Below are 17,205 nucleotides of genomic sequence, written 5' to 3' on the forward strand. Positions count from 1 at the left end.
GAAAACTAGATTTACAATTTAAGGCCATACATCCCATTCTGCTCAGTTACACCAGTTAATTGGTAATTTTTATTTGTTTAAAAATGTGAAATCTTAATGAAGAGTTTTTCCAGTTAATCACTGGGTATTCAAATTTCTCTTCAGAATTAAAGATCATAACAAAACTGGGTGCCTTTGTGGGATGTTGAATCTGTAGTATGTGCTTGGTAAAATTTGGATGAACAATATTTCAAAGTGAATTTTATCGTGTTAAGTACTAAGACTTTCTGGAGAGGAAAGATTTGCCCTTGTGTGTTTTGCAACACTTAATCAAGGTCAGTTCAATAGAATACGCAGACAAGTTGATGCTAGAGTTGAGAGCTATGGCAAAATATCAGAAATAATGCAGGCAGTAGCACGGCAATTGAGGGTGAGAAAGTTAGCTAAAAAAATTATTAAAAAAAGGTGGAAAGTTTTGTCAGCTTTTCTTAAAAATAGTTAACAAAATAAGTGTTGGTTCTGCAGATAATGAGTCTGGGGATTTAGTAACGGACGATAAAGAGATGGCAGATGAATTGAAAAGAGTTTGAATCTGACTCCACTTGAGAGGATACAAGTAACACCCTAGACCTAGCTGTAAATCAGGAGTTGAAAGGGAGGGAGGAACTGAAGAAAATTACAATCACCAGGGAACTAGTACTGAGTAAACTGTTGGAACTACAAGCTGATAAGTCCCGGGTATTTGAAGGAATTCATCCTAGACTCTGAAAGAGAAATTAGGGCGTGAAATAAGACTATAAGACATAGGAGTGGAAGTAAGGCCATTCGGCCTATCGAGTCCACTCCGCCATTCAATCATGGCTAATAGGCATTTCAACTCCACTTCCCCGTATTCTCCCCGTAATAGTTAATGTATTGGTTTTAATTTTCCAAACCTCATTAGTTTCAGGGGTGGTTTTTTTTAGATTGGACAAATCCTTTTTTCAAAAAGGGAGACCATTTAACTTAACATATGTAATGGGGAAAATGTTCAAAGCTATTATCAAAGATATTATGACAGAGCACTTGTATAAGTTCAAAGTAATCAGGCAGCGGCACATTTCCCACATTTCCCCAAATTCTCCGCAGTTCTGGTGTCCTTTTGGTTCTGTGTTTCCGATGAACAGTTGAAACTGGGATCACACTCAGGAAACGTGTACAGTCACTCCCTCCTGCGAATAGTGTAATGTTTCTTCAGTCTGTGTAACTGGTTAAAGCGCTGCCCAAAGTCAGCTCATGGGGAGACTCTCTCAACAAGGGGAGAAGACATACAAAAGTTGAGCAGCGAGATAAAATGTCGAACCACGGGGAAAAAATATTGTGGCTCTACCCCTTTTTTTCCTATTGGCATTTGGACACTTAAAATCTGTTAGTAACACCAGCATCCCGATAGAGCATACAGCGCATGGTTGACGGTGTCAGCAATGTCGTGCGCATGCTCGCCGGGTGTCAGCAAAATACTGGGCATGCTCATCGCAGTCGGCACAAAAAGGCGCGCAATCTTCTTTTGATTGACCAATAGGAAGTACTGGAGGACCGGAAGGAGACTAGTCCTCCTGCTAATCAGAGACACCGCATTGTCTGAATGCGGAAGTTGGACCAGGAGTTTCTGAAGATGCTGCTCTCTGAATGAAGATTGAGCTTCACCCCAGACTGCAATCTCCTTCCTGTGTCCAACATCTGTGAGTACGGCACTCTCTTTTCTCACCACCTTTTCCATTTTTTTTTCATTCTGGGATTCAGTTGTTGACTTGCCGCAACTGAAAGGAAAGGGAGTGAATCGGGGTGGGGACAGACTCTGGAAACGTTGATCCACGTCTGTGTCGCAATTGGCAAAATAGACAGGCAGGAGGCTGGAAGAACAGAAGAAGCCAGGTAGCATCAGGAGGTGGAGAAGTCGACGTTTCAGGTGTAACCCTTCTTCAGGATTGGGGATGGGTGCAGATAAAGTGTGTCCTGGGGGCAGGGTGTGGAAGTGGGGACAGGTGAAAGCTCTGACCTGGTTGTGAATGGGAGAAATAAATCTGGTTAGTGACAAGGAGGAGTAGAAATGAGGGGGAGGGGCTGAGAAGGGAGTCGTGGTGGGGGGTGGGGGAAGAGATGGGAAGTGAGGTTATTTGAGACTGGAGAACTTAATGTTGAGTCCGCTGGGCTATAGGCTGCCCAGGCGGAAGTGGAGACGCAGGTAGATAGGATGGTGAAGAATGTGTTTGCTATGCTTTCCTTCATTGGTCAGAGCATTGTGTATAGGCATTGGGAGATCATGTTGTGGCTGTACATTGGTAAGGCAACTTTTGGAATAGTGCGTCCAGTTCTGGTCTCCCTGCTTTCGGAAAGAACTTGTGAGACTTTGAGAGGGGTCGGAAAAGATTTGCGAGGATGTTGCTAGACTTGGAGGGTTTGACCTACAGGGAAAGGCTGAGTAGATCCAGGATATTTTCCCTGGAGCATTGGAGGTTGAGGGGCAGCCTTATAGAGGTTTGTAACTGGCATGGATAGGGTGAATATCCAAGGTCTTTTCCCCAAGGTAGGAGAGTCCAAAACTATAGGGCATATGTTTGAGGTGAGAGGGGAATGATTTAAAAGGGCCCTGAGGTGCAACCTTTTCACGCAGTGGGTTGTGGATGTATGGAATGAGCTGCCAGAGGAAGTGGTGGGGCTGGTACAATTATATTTAAAATGCATCTGGTTGGGTACATGAATAGGAATGGTTTAGAACCATAAGATCCACATGCTGGCAAATGGGACTAGATTAATTTCGGATATCTGTTTGGCACAGACGAGTTTGACCAAAGGGTCTGTTTCCGTGCTGTATGACTAATTGTCTTCGGTGAAAGCAGAAGTGTGGTTGTGAAGACTGGAGGCTGGGAGCAGAAGAAGTTACAATGAAATATTTGATTTATGAGAGAGCAACTGAGTGAGTGTGGACATTTGGGATTTTGGTGGAAAGTGGGAATTCATTGCACTGTGGGGATCAAGCCCTCACTATCCAGTCATTTCAGCTGGTGGATGAGACTCGGCAGTTCATGCAGGCAGTCAATCCAGATAATATTTTATAAATTCCTGCTTTGGAAATAGAAACAGTCTGAGTCAAGACTGAGATACAGGCAAACTCTGACCTCATACCTTTAATGCATTGTCTGAGCTGAGATGCCACCTTTTGTTGTAAAGCCTTATGTTATCTTGAGAGGGGGCCTTACAGGAAGTTCTGGGATTTCCATATTAATGATACCTGCAATCCATTCTAAAAGATGAAAGACTTAACAATCCAGATTTGTTCAATATATCATTTCAGTGGCAGGCCACAATGTCTTTCCATAAATTCTGTGCCTTATGGTCTTATTCTCCACAACCACCTGATGAAGGAGCAGTGCTCTGAACGATTGTTCTTCCAAATAAACCTGTTGGACTATAACCCGCGTTTGTGTGATTTTTTAACTGCCCAGGTTAGGGTGGATTGATCACGCTAAATTATGCATAGTGCCCAGGGATGTGCAGGTGAGGGTGGATTGGCCGTGTTAAAGTACCCATCATGCCCAAGGAGGTGCAGGTTTGTGTGGGTTAGCCGTGCTAACTTACACATAGTGTCCAGGGATGTGCAAGGTAGGGTGGATTGGCCAAGGGATATGGGCCAAGTGCTGGCAAATGGGACTAAATTGATTTACAATATCTGGTCAGCATAGACGATTTGGACCAAAAGGTCTGTTACTGTGCGGTATATCTTAATGACTCTGGCTTTCTACTAACGTTTGCCACGTCTCTTCTGTTCAGTTTCTCTCTAGTGTCTGTGTTAATACCTTGATGTATCTGGTTATTCCTCAAGATGCATTCCCGATTCATCCTGAATTGACACATTTTGTTTTGCTTCCCAAAATCAGACCTGCTCACTCTCAGCAGCATCCCACTGTTGTGAAAGATATTAACTTTCAGGTGGAGTTATCCAATATATATTTCTTGACGTTTTTGCTGTTCTGATCTTGAATCAGCACCTTCAGGAGAATTACTTAAAGCGGAGTGAGAACAGAGGAGGGGGAGGGGAGAGAGAGAGAGAGAAAGAAAGAGAGAAGGATGTTGCTTTCAATTTTGTGGAATAACGAAAGAAAAGAATGCTCTCAGAAAGTAGAATAGCTTGTTCTGAATTTCTACCCTGCACTGACAGTGTTGACTTTTGTAATGTCTTTTTCTAGAGTATTTGAAGATCCGAAGGCAGAAGTTTCAAAATGAACAGATGAAGGCCTTTTGCCCGAAATGTTGACTCTCCTGCTCCTTGGATGCTGCCTGACCTGTTGTGCTTTTCCAGCGCCGCACTTTTCAACACTGACTCTCCCGCGTCTGCGGTCCTCACTTTCACATCAATATCTGACAGTCACTCAATCGATTGGGACAGCCACAATTTTTGATTACAATTCTGTGAGAAGGAGCAAAGCTTTTTGGTTCCTATTTCAGTACATTTTCATGATCAGTGGGACTGGATGAGAGACCCTACTGTTGCTGCGCACTGAGTATGGAGCCTGAAACTGTTATACGGCCTGGAAAGAGGAATTCACAGCAGTGAGGGGCAGGACACGCATTTGCTTGTGGCTGAAGCTTCGGACATGGAGAAACCGTGGAAGTGTGGTAACTTTGTGAAAGGCTTCCGTACTCCGTCTGACCTGGAGATTCATCGGCGCATCCACACCGGGGAGAGGCCGTTCTCCTGTCCCAAGTGCGGGAAGGGCTTTACCCAGGTCTCTGCCCTGCTTAGGCACCAGCGGATCCACACGGGGGAGTAGCCTTTCACCTGCCCTGAGTGTGGGAAGGCCTTCAGCGATTCATCCTCCCTACTGACCCACCGGCGTGTCCATACGGGAGAGAGGCCCTTCAGCTGTCCCGAGTGCGGGAAGGCCTTCAGCGATTCCTCCACCCTGCTGAGGCACCAGCGGGTCCACACGGGGGAGACTCGCTTCAGCTGCCCCGAGTGCGGGAAGGCCTTCAGCCGTTCCTCCAATTTGCTGACCCACCAGCAGGTCCACACAGGGGAGAGGCCCTTCAGCTGTCCTGATTGTAGGAAGGCCTTCAGCTATTCCTACTCTCTGCTGAGGCACCAGCGGGTCCACACGGGGGAGAAGCCCTTCAGCTGCCCTGAGTGTGGGAAGTCCTTCAGCTATTCCTCCTCCCTGCTGACCCACCGGCGGGTCCACACGGGGGAGAAGCCCTTCTGCTGTCCCGAGTGCGGGAAGGCCTTCAGCGATTCCTCCTCCCTGCTGACTCACCTGCGAGTCCATACGGGGGAGAGGCCCTTCAGCTGCCCTGAGTGTGGGAAGGCTTTCACCCACTCCTCCCACCTCCGGTGCCACCAGCGATTTCTCGTGCCATCGCTGGGGGACGGACAAAGCGACTGCCGAGTGCCGTTCTCGACTGGACTCTCAACCCAGTTCTGGGATCTGTTGGGTTTGAATACCACCGCGGCAGATGGTGGAATTAGAATACGGTCAGAAGCTAAAGATGAAACCATTTTCTGTTGGGGGGGAGGGGAGGGGAGGGGAGAGAAAACCCCAATCTGATTCACTCACGCCCGTTCTAGGGAAGGTAACTGCCGTTGTGGGAAAGGATTCACTCAATAGTCCCAGCTGCATCCTTTACCCGGTCTGGCCTACACGTGACTCCAGACTCACAGCAGTCAGTTTCACTCCACACTGCCCCCATTCCAGGCCCCACACGTTAAGGCTGTACCGAGGATCCAATTACAAAGGGACCACTCTGTGCTGACTGATAGTAAAGAAAGTGAGGTGAGGTGAGGGGAGGGGGAGTGTGTGCGCTTTGACCTTGAGCTGTTTAAAAAGCAGCTACTTTCTCTACATCTTGTTGCTGGGGGGGATCTGAAGCTGTAACAAAGTTGGGTCACAATAAAGATTACCTGAACTTACTGCTGGGTTCAGACTCTCATTGAAAGCTTTGAGCTCCAGATGGTTTTTTGTTTTAAAGCTGCTCATTTCTTCCAGCCTCCTGCACTAAGTTTCTAATGTCGTGTATCAAATGGAGCAGTGAATGAGGAGCTAGTATCGTTAGAAATTGTAAATTTTTAAGGAGTACAGGTACTGCATCGTTTTATCAACATTGTAAAGGTTACTGGCAGCACTGGGAGGTGTGGGCTGTGTTCGCTCGAAACTCTTATCTTTAAAATTGAGAATAGCTAAAATGATATATTCAGAAACATCATTGAAGTCTAAACGCATTTCAATTTTTTAAAAGAGCTGCTGAAATCTTTCTGAAAATTGCACTGGAATATGTGCAGTTAGGCCACAGCTCAGGACAGGCTGTAAGGGGTGAATGACCTATTCCTCATTTTGTGAAATTGGTTTCAACTATGTAGACATAGTCAGAGTTGTAGAGCCGGAAACAAACCTTACAGTCCATATCTTAAATGAATCTAGTGACCCATTTGCCAGCATTTGGCCTATGTTCATCTGTACCCTTCCTATTCATATCCCCATCCAGCTGCCTTTTAAATGTTGTAATTGTACCAACCTCCACCACTTCTGCTGGCAGTTCATTCCATACACGCACCACCCTCTGCGTGAAAATGTTGCCCCTCAGGTTTTCTAATCTTAAAAAAAAAAGGAGTGAGTGGGCGGCATGGTGGCACAGTGGTTAGCACTACTGCCTTTCAGTGCCTGAAACCCAGGTTCAATTCCCGCCTCAGCCGACTCGCTGTGTGGAGGCTGTACATTCTACCGTGTCTACGTGGGTTTCCTCCGGGTGCTCCGGTTTCCTCCCACAGTCCAAAAATGTGCAGGTTAGGTGAATTGGCCGTGCTAAATTGTCCATAGTGTCAGGTGAACGGGTAAATATAGGAGAATGGGTCTGGGTGGGTTACGCTTTGGCGGGTCGGTGTGGACCTGTTGGGCCGAAGGGCCTGTTTCCACACTGTAAGTAATCTAATCTTTCCCCACTCACCTTCAACCTATGCCCCTTTCGTACTAGACCTTGGGTATTCACTCTATCCATGCCCCTTACAAGTGTCTATAATTTTAAGGAGGGGAAAATGAGGACTGCGGATGCGAGACATCATTTTCCACCCCCCCCACCCCACTTTATCCCAGTCCCGTTCCTTCAACTCAGTACGCCCTCTTGACCTTTTCCATCAACTTTTCAATCTATCAGCTCCACCCACTTCTCCAACCTATCCATCGCCAAACCGTTATTTCCCGATGCCTGGAGGAGGAACACCTCATTCTGCCTTGCGACCCTGCAACCACACAGGACAAATGTGGATTTCAACAGTTTCCTCACCTCCCCCACTTTATTCCAGTCCCAAGCCTCCAACTTGGCGCTGCCCCTTCTGACCTGTCCATCATTTTTTTCCTATCTATCTGCACCACAACTCCCTCCGACCTATCATCTTGCCACCCCACCTCTCTCACTCACTCACACACACACACACACACACACACCAACCTACTTTCATCTACCTATGGCATTCTCAGCTACCTTCTCCCCCAACCTCACCCTCTTCCCATTTATCTCTCAGCACCCCCAGCCCACAAGCCTCGTTCCTGATGAAGGGCTTATGCCCAAAATGTCAATTCTCCTGCTCCTTGGCTGCTGCCTGACCTGCTATGGTTTTCCAGCATCACACTCTCGGCATAATTTTAAGGTAATTGGAGGAAGGTTTCTGGGAGATGTCAGCGGAGGTTCTCTACTCAGATAGTGGTGGCTGTGTGAATTGCACTGTCAACAGTGTTAGTAGAGTCAGATACACTAGGGACATGTAATGGACTCTTGGATAGGTACATGAAAGTTAGTACAATAAATGGTATGTAGGTCAGTCTGATCTTAGAGTAGGATAAAGGGCCGGTACTGCATCGAGTGCCAAAGGGCCTGTACTGTGCTATATACCGAAGTAGAGTCAAAAGTTTTGTTTTATCAGCAGTACAGTCAGATCCGAGCAAACAAGGACATGCAGGTCATACCGTGCTTAGACAGAGTGAGGCAGACAGAGTTACAGCTGCACAGGAGGTGTGCAGAAGCAACATTAGAGTTCATATTGGAGAGCTCCATTCAGCAGTCTAATAATAGCAGGGAAGAAGCTATTCTTGAACCTGTTGGTACATGTGTTCAAGCTTCTGTATCTTCTGCCTGACAGAAGATGATGCAGGAGATCATTCCCGGGGTGGGAGGGGTCCTTGAGGTTGGTAGCCTTTCCACGACAATGAGAAGTGTAGATGGATTTCATGGGTGGGAGGTTGGCTTCCATGATGGACTGTGCTGTGCACACAACCTTCTGTAGTTTCTTCCGGTCCTGGGCAGAGCAGTTGCCGTAGCAGGACGTAATGCACCCAGATTCAATGCTTTCTGTGGTGCATCTGTAAATGTTGTTGAATGTCATTATGGACATGCTGAATTTATTGAGCATCTTGAGGAAGAAAAGGTGTTGTGCCTTCTTGACCGTTGCATGGGTAGGTTTAGATAATTAGCCACTTCTTAGTAAGAATGACAAACTCCTTTCCTTGATGCAGTCACAGTCAGTTTCATACCTTGTGCTAATCTCTTTTGAAGGTCTTCTTCCAGAAGGATAAAATATTATGAGGGGCAAAGGTAGTGTACATACATAATATGAAATCTTTAAACTTGAATTCATTTTAAAGAGCAGAACAACGTATTTATGGTAAAAATGGGTAAACTTAACAGGTTTTATGAAGGCTGAGAGTGGGGAGTATGTGGAGGTGCATGTTAAAACAGGACCGAGTCTGCATGGCTTTGACAACAGGAGGTCATGTCTGACAAATCTATTAGGATTTTTTGAGCAGGTAATGAGTAAGTTAGACAAAGGGAGAGCCAGTGGACGTGAGCGATTTGAATTTCCAGAAGGCCTTTGACAAGGTGCCGTGCAGGAGACTGCTAAGTAAGATGAGTCCCTGGTGTAGGAGCAAGGTACTGGCATGGATAGAGGATTGGCTGACTGGCAGAAGGCAGAGAGTTGGCATAAAGGGGTCTTTGGAGTTCTAAAGGGGTCCATGCTGAGAATGCTTGGACAGTCCAGGAGAATGTATTCCATCTGCCCCTTCTCTGACCAATGTGGTAAAGTCTGAGGCTATACACTTTGGGAAGACCAGAAACAGACTGTTTTCAAAATGGGAAAGGCTTCGCAAATGTGAAACAGAAAGGGATTGGGGAATCCCAGCTCAGGGGGAGGATTGTACCATTCATTCGGGGTGGTGTGGAAAGGATTGTATCATTGAGACTTGGGAGGATTGTACCCTTAATGGCTGTAGGGGAATAAAGGATTATATCATTCAGAGAGAGACGATTGCATCATTCGAAGGTGGAGAGGTGTGGAGGAGGAAAAGGGTGGGGTGGGGGGGGGCGGGGGAGGATTGTACCATTCACAGGGAGAATTATTTAGTTTTATTTTTCAGAATTTCCAGGATACACGATATTTGCCAATTTTACCCACCAGAAATCGACTGAAACTGGGTGCACTAAAAAAATCCAGCAGGAAGATTATCAGTAAAAAGGTCTAGTTTCGGTCATAGCAGTTATGGACTTATATAGTCACGCTGCACAGAAACAGACACTTCAGTTCTACTCATACACGCTGACTAGATATTCCAATCTGGCCCAGTCCCAAGTTCCAGCATTTGCTCCATATTCCTCTAAATCCGAACTATTCATCTAGACACCTTTTAAATGTTGTAATTGTACCCCCCTCCACCACTACCTCTGGCTGCTCATTCCATACACGCTCTACCTTCTGCGTGAAAACGTTGCCCCTTAGTTCCTTTTTAAATCTTTCCCCTTCTCATCTTAAACTTATACCTTCTAGTTTTGGACTCCTCCATCTTGGAGGAAAAGTCCTTGGCTATTCGCCCTATCCGTGATTTTCATGATTTCATAAACCTCTCAGGTCACCCCTCAGCTGCCTCCACTCCAGGGAGAACAGCCTCAGCCGAGTCAACTTCTCCCTACAGCTCAAATCCTCCAACCCTGGCAACATCCTTGTAAATCTTTTCTGAACCCTTTCAAGTTTCACAACATCCTTCCAAGAGGAAGGATGTCGGAATTGTACACTTATTCCAAAAGTGGCCTCAACATACTCTTGCACAGCCACAATATGACCTCTCAAATCCTATACTCAATACTCTGACTAATAAAGGAAAGTATACCAAACACCACCTTCACTATCCTATCTACCTGCAACTCCACTTTCAAGAAACTGTGAACCTGGTCTCCAAGGTCTCTTTGTTCAAAAACACTCCCTAGAACCTTACCATTAAGTGTAGATGTGCTGCTCTGATTTGTTTTTCCAAAATGCAGCACCTCGCATTCATCTAAATTAAACTCCATCTGCCACTCCTCAGCCCACTGGCACATCTGATCAAGATCCCATTGTAACCTGAGGTAACCTTCATCGTTGTTCACTACACCTCCAATTTTGGTGTCATCAGTAAACCTACTAACTATACATCCTATGTTCACATCCAAGTCATTTGCATAAAAAATATAGAAAGGAATGGACCAAGCACCGATCCTTGTGGCACTCCACTGGTCATAAGCCATCAGTCTGAAAAACAACTCTCCACCACCACCTTCTACCTTGGAGCCAGTTCTGTATCCAAATGGCTAGTTCTCTCTGTATCCCATAAGATCTAACCTTGCTAACCAGTCTCCCTTGGGGAACCTTGTCGAATGCCTTACTGAAGTCCATATAGATAAAATCCATTGCTCTGCCCTCATCAATCTTCTTTGTTACTTCTTCAAGCACTCAAGTTTGTGAGACATGATTTCCCACGCACAAAGCCATGGCGACTATCCCTAATCAGTCCTTCCCTTTCCAAATATGTGTAAATCCTGTCTCTCAGGTTTCACTCCAACAACCTGCCCACCACCGATGGCAGGTTCCCTGGCTTTTCCCTATCACCTTTCTTAAATAGTGGTACCATGTTAACCAACCTCCAGTTTTCTGGCACCTCTCCTGTGACTCTCAATGATACAAATATTTCAGCAAGGGGCCCAACAATCACTTCCCATAGTCTCCCACAGAGTTCTCAGGTACACCTGATCAGGTCCTGGAGATTTATCCACCTTTGTGTTTCAAGACATCCAGCACCACCACCTCTGTAATATGGACATTTTTAAAGATGTTATGATCTATTTCCCTACATTCTATATTTTTCATGTCCTTCTCCAGAGTAAACATTGATGCAAAATACTTGTTTAGTATCTCCCCCATCTCCTGTAGTTCCACACATTGGCTGCCTTGCTCATCTTTGATGTGCCCTATTCTCTCCCTAGTGACCCTTTTGTCCTTAATGTATTTGTAAAAACCCTTTGGATTCTCCTTAACCCTATTTGCCAAAGTTATCTCATGTCCAGTTTTTTCCCTCCTGATTTCCCTTTTAAGTATATTCCTCCTACCTTTATAATCTTCTAAGGATTCACTCAATCTATCCTGTCTATACCTGACAAATGCTTCCTTCTTTTTCTTCACCAAACACTCAATTTCTCCAGTCATCCAACATTCCCTACACCTACCAGACATTCCTTTCACCCTAACAGGAATATACTGTCTCTGGACTCTCATTATCTCATTTCTGAAGGCTTCCCATTTTCCAGCCGTCTCTTTACTTGCAAACATCTGCCCCCAAACAGCTTTTAAAAGTTCTTGCCTATTACTGTCAAAGTGAGCCATTCTCCAATTTAGAATTTCCATTTTTAGATCCGGTCTATCCTTTTCCATCACTATTTTAAAATTAATAGAATTATGGTCGCTGGCCCCAAAGTGCACCCCCACTGACACCTCCGTCAGCTGTCCTGCCTTATTTCCCAAGAGTAGGTCAAGTTTTGCACCTTCTCCATAGGTATATCCACATACTAAATCAGAAATCTTTCTTGAACAAGCTCAACAAATTCCTCTCCATCTAAACCCTTAAACCTATGGCAGTCCTGGTCTATGGTTGGAAAGTTAAATCCCCTACCATAACCATGTAAGGAGAAATGAGTTTAAAGCTGGTCCCAATCCTCCAGGTGCAGTTTCAGCAATGCTATGTTTGGTTGCAGCAACACTTCCCTCCCATTATGTTCTATTCCTTTAGCGATAAAAGCGAATGCTGCATTCACTTTCTTTATTATCTACTGTACCTGCATGCTAGTTTTCTGTGACTCATTAATGAGGATATCCAGATCTCTCTGCACCAGATCATCCCAAACCCTCTATTAGATAATAGGTTGCTTTGCTGTTTTTGTTTTGACCAAAATGCATGACCTCACACTTATCCACATTAAACTCCATCTGCCACATTTTGGCCCACTCTCCTAAGCTATCTCGATCCATTTGAAAGGTTCATATATCCTCATTGCAATTTACCATCACGCCTATTTATGTGTCATCCACAAATTTGGCAAATGAGCCTTTTATACGTGTATCCAAGTCACTAATGTAGATTGTAAATAGTTGAGGTCCAAGGACCCAACCCTGTGGCACCGGACTAGTTACATCTTGCCATTCAGAAAAAACAGCCATCAATTCAGACTGGCTGATGGGCAGAAGACAGACAGTCCGAATTGATGGCTTTTTTTTCTGAATGGCAAGATGTAACTAGTCCGGTGCCACAGGGTTGGGTCCTTGGACCTCAACTATTTACAATCTACATTCGGGACTTGGATACACGTATAAAAGGCTCATTTGCCAAATTTGTGGATGACACATAAATAGGCGTGATGGTAAATTGCAATGAGGAAACATGAACCTTTCAAATGGATCGAGATACGTTAGGAGAGTGGGCCAAAATGTGACAATCAAGAACCTACCGATCTCTCTATTAAATAAACTCAATGAATCTTTCTCATGTCCAGGGAATTTTAGAACATTGTAACTAATGAATCCACAATCTCCACTGCCACTTCCTTTAGTACCCTGGGATGTAGGCCATCAGGCCGAGGGGAGTTGTTTGCCCTCAATCCTAATAGTGTACCTATCGACGTTGATTTGACTTTGACTTGCTAGTTCCAATCCGAATGGTACTGCTGTCCTCCAAAGTGAACACTGAGGAAAAGTATTGATTTAGCAGCTCTGTCATTTCAGTGTTCCCCTTATTAACTCACCTGTTTCATCTTCCAAGGAACCAACATTTACTTTAGCGACTCTGTTCCCTTTGGCACAACAATAGAAGCTTTTGATATTTTATACTCGGCTTCTTTTGTAATTTCCCTTCCCTATTTCTATTCATTTTTGAAAACCCCTTTGTTTGTGTCTGGAAGTTTCCCGATGTTTCAGCCTTCCAAAGGTCTGGAGTAACATTCCTGAACAGGCTGAACATTAAAAAGAAAACCACATTCACATTTAAATGAAACCCACCTTTCAGGGGCTGGGGGGCGGGGAAAACCAACCCCCATTGTCCCCTATTGGTTGGAGGATTCCCCAACCACGCCCCCTCGGTTGGTGACGACATTGTTTGGACCACGCCCCCTGTGTGTTGGCGCATGTGCAGTGTAGGACAAAGACAGTGGCCGGACAAAGACAGTGTTACTGAGTGTGGGAGAGGAATGCCGCCGGCGGCTGAAGGAACAAGAACAGGAGCCGCTGGAAAAGCTGAGCAGGTCCGGCAGCTCGTGTCGGGAGAAATGTGAGGACGGGTTTCGGGTCCCGGTGATCCTCCTTCAGGACAGGACCAGGTTTCAGAAACATCCCGGGGAGGTCGCCAGGCCCGAGCGCCAAGACCTGGCTCCTGCCCCCGGGGAGAGGAGACAGTGAGACAGGGTAGGATTGGGAACCGCGGGAGGAGGGAGACTGGGGAGTTTATAAACTCCTAGGGGGAGGACTGAGGCCTCCAATAGAAGCCCCACAGGCCCCAGTGTTTACTTCACCGGCGAAGGAGCTCTCGGGTTGCCCGGGCAACCGGCCGCCATCTTTGTGAGGGTCAGGCGCATGTTGTCCTGGGACGGGGTTGTTGGATTGTTGTATAATATTGATCTCCTCTGTACTTTTAATCTTGAAGATTTTTTAAAATGTACACTGGCTTCAATTTATGAATTCTAAGTACAGAAGCAAACTATAAACATCTCCTTACATGGATCCCAACATGTGCATAGGAGCCAAGACTGCCTCAAGATTTACTGAGGTGCTGAATCAATAGCTCTCTCTCTTTTGATTAATGAAGGTGGTGCCCAGCAGACTCCTGCTCACAGCCTGTTCTGTCAGCCTTTATGGGAGAGATACGATAGCAAAACCCGTGTAGCCAAGTAATTTGAAGTCTCACTTTCGTGCTTTAATCCCCTCAAATTCAGCATAACGTCAAGGCTGTAGGTGTACCAGACTCCCTAGGACAGCCAGGATGGATAACAAAGAGGAGAGCTGAGGTGTTATCCTCGTCAAGCCTGTAACTTCTGCAAAAAAGACCATCAAGTTAGTTAAATGCAATGTCCCCTTCAGCAATCCCACGCTGACTCTTCCTAATCCACCTTTCTCCATAAAACTACAAATTTTGACCAGAATAACTATTTCTGCTTTTCCACCAAATTTAAACTGGCTGCCCTGTCATTGCTGAGTATATGTTTACAACCTTTCTTAAACAAGGCTACAATGTTTGCAGTTTTTCAGTCACTTCCTCCAATTCCATGGAGGACCGTTGAATTATGGTGAGTGCTCCCACAATTTCTGTCGTCCCTTTCTTCAAGATCCTTGGATACATTTCATCGAATCCCAGTGCCTTGTCAACTTCTAAGTGCCAACAGCTTATCGAAGACTACTTTCATATTAATTTTAAACTTATACAGTGACAAAGTCACCTTGTTGGTTGCCCTGTAAAAATTAGTTAGAGCAGAGTGAGAACAGAGGGGGAGAGAGAGTGGGATGGTGTTTTCAATTTTGTGGAACAAGAAAAGAATATTCTGCAGAAAGTAGAATTGCTTGTTCTGAATTTCTACCCTGCACTGACAGTGATGAATTTTATTATTTCTTTTTGCAGCGTATTTGAAGATCTGAAGACAGAAGTTTCAAAATGAACAGGTGTAAGCATTACTCGAGAAACATTGACTCTCCTGCTGCTCGGATGCTGCCTGACCTGCTGTGCTTTTCCAGTGCTGCGTTTTTGGACTCTGACTCTCCAGCGACTGCAGTCCTCACTTTGACATCAATGTCTGACAGTCACCCAATCCATCAGGACCGCAACAATTTTCAACTATGATTCTGTGAGAAGGAAACAAGCTTTTTGGTTTTTGTTTGAGTACTTTTTCAGCATTAGTGGGACTTGATGAGAGACCCTACTGTTGCAGTGCACTGAGCGTGGAGCGTGTAACAGCTATACGGCCTGAAAACAGGAATTCACAGCAGGGAGGGGCTGTACATGTGTTTGCATACAGCTGAAGCTTCAGCAATGGAGAAACCATGGAAGTGTGGTAACTGTGGGAAAAGCTTTCGTGCCCCGTCTGTCCCGGAGACTTATCAGCGCAGCCACACCGGGGAGAGGCCGTTCTCCTGTCCAGTGTGTAGGAAGGCCTTCAGCAAATCCTCCGACCTGCTAAAGCACCACCAGGTCCACAGAGGGGAGAGGCCATTCAGCTGCCCCGAGTGCGGCAAGGCCGTCATGAATTCCACCGCCCTGCTGACCCACAAGTGGGTCCAGACAAGGGAGAGGCCCTTCAGCTGCTCAGAGTGTGGGAAGGCCTTCAGCAATTCCTCCGACCTACTGAAGCACCAGCGGGTCCACACAGGGGAGAGGCCATTCTCCTGCCCTGACTGCGGGCAGGCCTTCGGTGATTCCTCTGCCCTACTGACCCACCGGCGGGTCCACACAGGAGAAAGGCCCTTCAGCTGTCCTGACTGCGGGAAGGCCTTCAGCAAATCCTCTGACTTGCTGAAGCACCAGCGGGTCCACACGGGGGAGAGGCCGTTCTCCTGCCCAGAGTGTGGGAAGGCCTTCAGCTATTCCTCTGCCCTGCTGGCCCACAGGCGGGTCCACACCGGGGAAAGGCCCTTCAGCTGCCCCGAGTGTGGGAAGGCCTTCAGCAGTTCCTCCTACAGGCTGAACCACCAACGGGTCCACACGGGTGAAAGGCCTTTCAGCTGCTTAGAGTGCGGGAAAGCCTTCAGCAACTCCTCCAACCTGCTGACCCACCGGCGTGTCCACACGGGGGAGAGACCCTTCAGCTGCCCCGAGTGCGGGAAGGCCTTCAACAGTTCCTCCCACCTGCTGACCCATCAGCGGGTCCACACGGGGGAGAGGCCGTTCCCCTGCACAGTGTGCGGGAAGGCCTTCAGCAATTCCTCCAACCTGCTGAACCACCAGCGGGTCCACACGGGCGAGAAGCCCTTCACCTGCTCTCGGTGTGGGAAGGGTTTCACCCGCTCCTTCAACCTGCGGAGCCACCAGCGAGTTCACATGCCATTGCAGGAGGATTGAAGGAGCAATGGGTTGGAGGGGTTGGTAGTGGTGTTGGGTGGGGAGAGTGTGTGCGCTTTGACCTTGAGTGTTTTTTTAAAAAACCCTACTTTTTCTATGCCTTTTTGCTGGGGGGAATCTGAAGCTGTAACAAAGTTAGGTCACAATAAAAGTTACTTGAACTTAACGTTGGGCTCAGGCTCTCATTCAAAGCTTTGAGCTCCAAATGGTTTTTGTTTTAAAGCTGCTCATTTCTTCCAGCCTCCTGCACTAAGTTTCCAATGTCATGTATCAGATGGAGTCGTGAATGAGTAGATACTATTGTTAGAAATTGTAAACTTTTCAGGAGTGCAGGTACTGCACCATTTCCTCAGCACTGTGTAAAGTTTCCTGGCAGCAGTAAAGTGTGTGGGCCGTGTTCACGAGAAACGATGTGGAGGAGCCGGTCTTGGACAGGGGTGGGTAAAGTTAAAAAGCACCAGGTTATAGTCCAGGTTATTTGGATGCACGAGCTTTCAGAGCACTGCTTCTTCATCGGGTAGCTGTGGAGCAGGATCATAAGACACAGAATTTATAGCAAAAGATCACAGTGTCATGCAACAGAAATGATATATTGAAAAAAACCTGGATTGCTGTTAAGTCTTTCCTCTTTGAGAATGGGTTGCAAGTTTTGGTTCATTAATGTATAAATCGCAGAACATTTTTTAAGTCACAGTCTCGAGATGACTTCAGGTTTTATAAAAATAGGTGACATCTCAGCTCTCACAATGTATGAAAGGTGTGAAGTTTGAGTGTGTCTGTATATGAATTTTGAATCAGACTGGTTCCA

At 46.2% G+C, this 17,205-nt stretch overlaps 1 protein-coding gene and 1 pseudogene across 1 annotated transcript in view; both read left to right on the forward strand.

Annotated features, from left to right (window-relative positions):
• LOC140460614 (uncharacterized) overlaps window positions 1–17,205 on the forward strand; it is a 333,883-nt gene that overhangs the window by 277,066 nt on the left and 39,612 nt on the right. The gene's annotated exons all lie outside the window — the stretch shown is intronic.
• LOC140460616 (uncharacterized) lies at window positions 1,574–16,563 on the forward strand (annotated as a pseudogene).

The sequence above is a fragment of the Chiloscyllium punctatum genome, chromosome 36 (assembly GCF_047496795.1).
Source record: "Chiloscyllium punctatum isolate Juve2018m chromosome 36, sChiPun1.3, whole genome shotgun sequence".
NCBI classification, from domain to species: domain Eukaryota; kingdom Metazoa; phylum Chordata; class Chondrichthyes; order Orectolobiformes; family Hemiscylliidae; genus Chiloscyllium; species Chiloscyllium punctatum.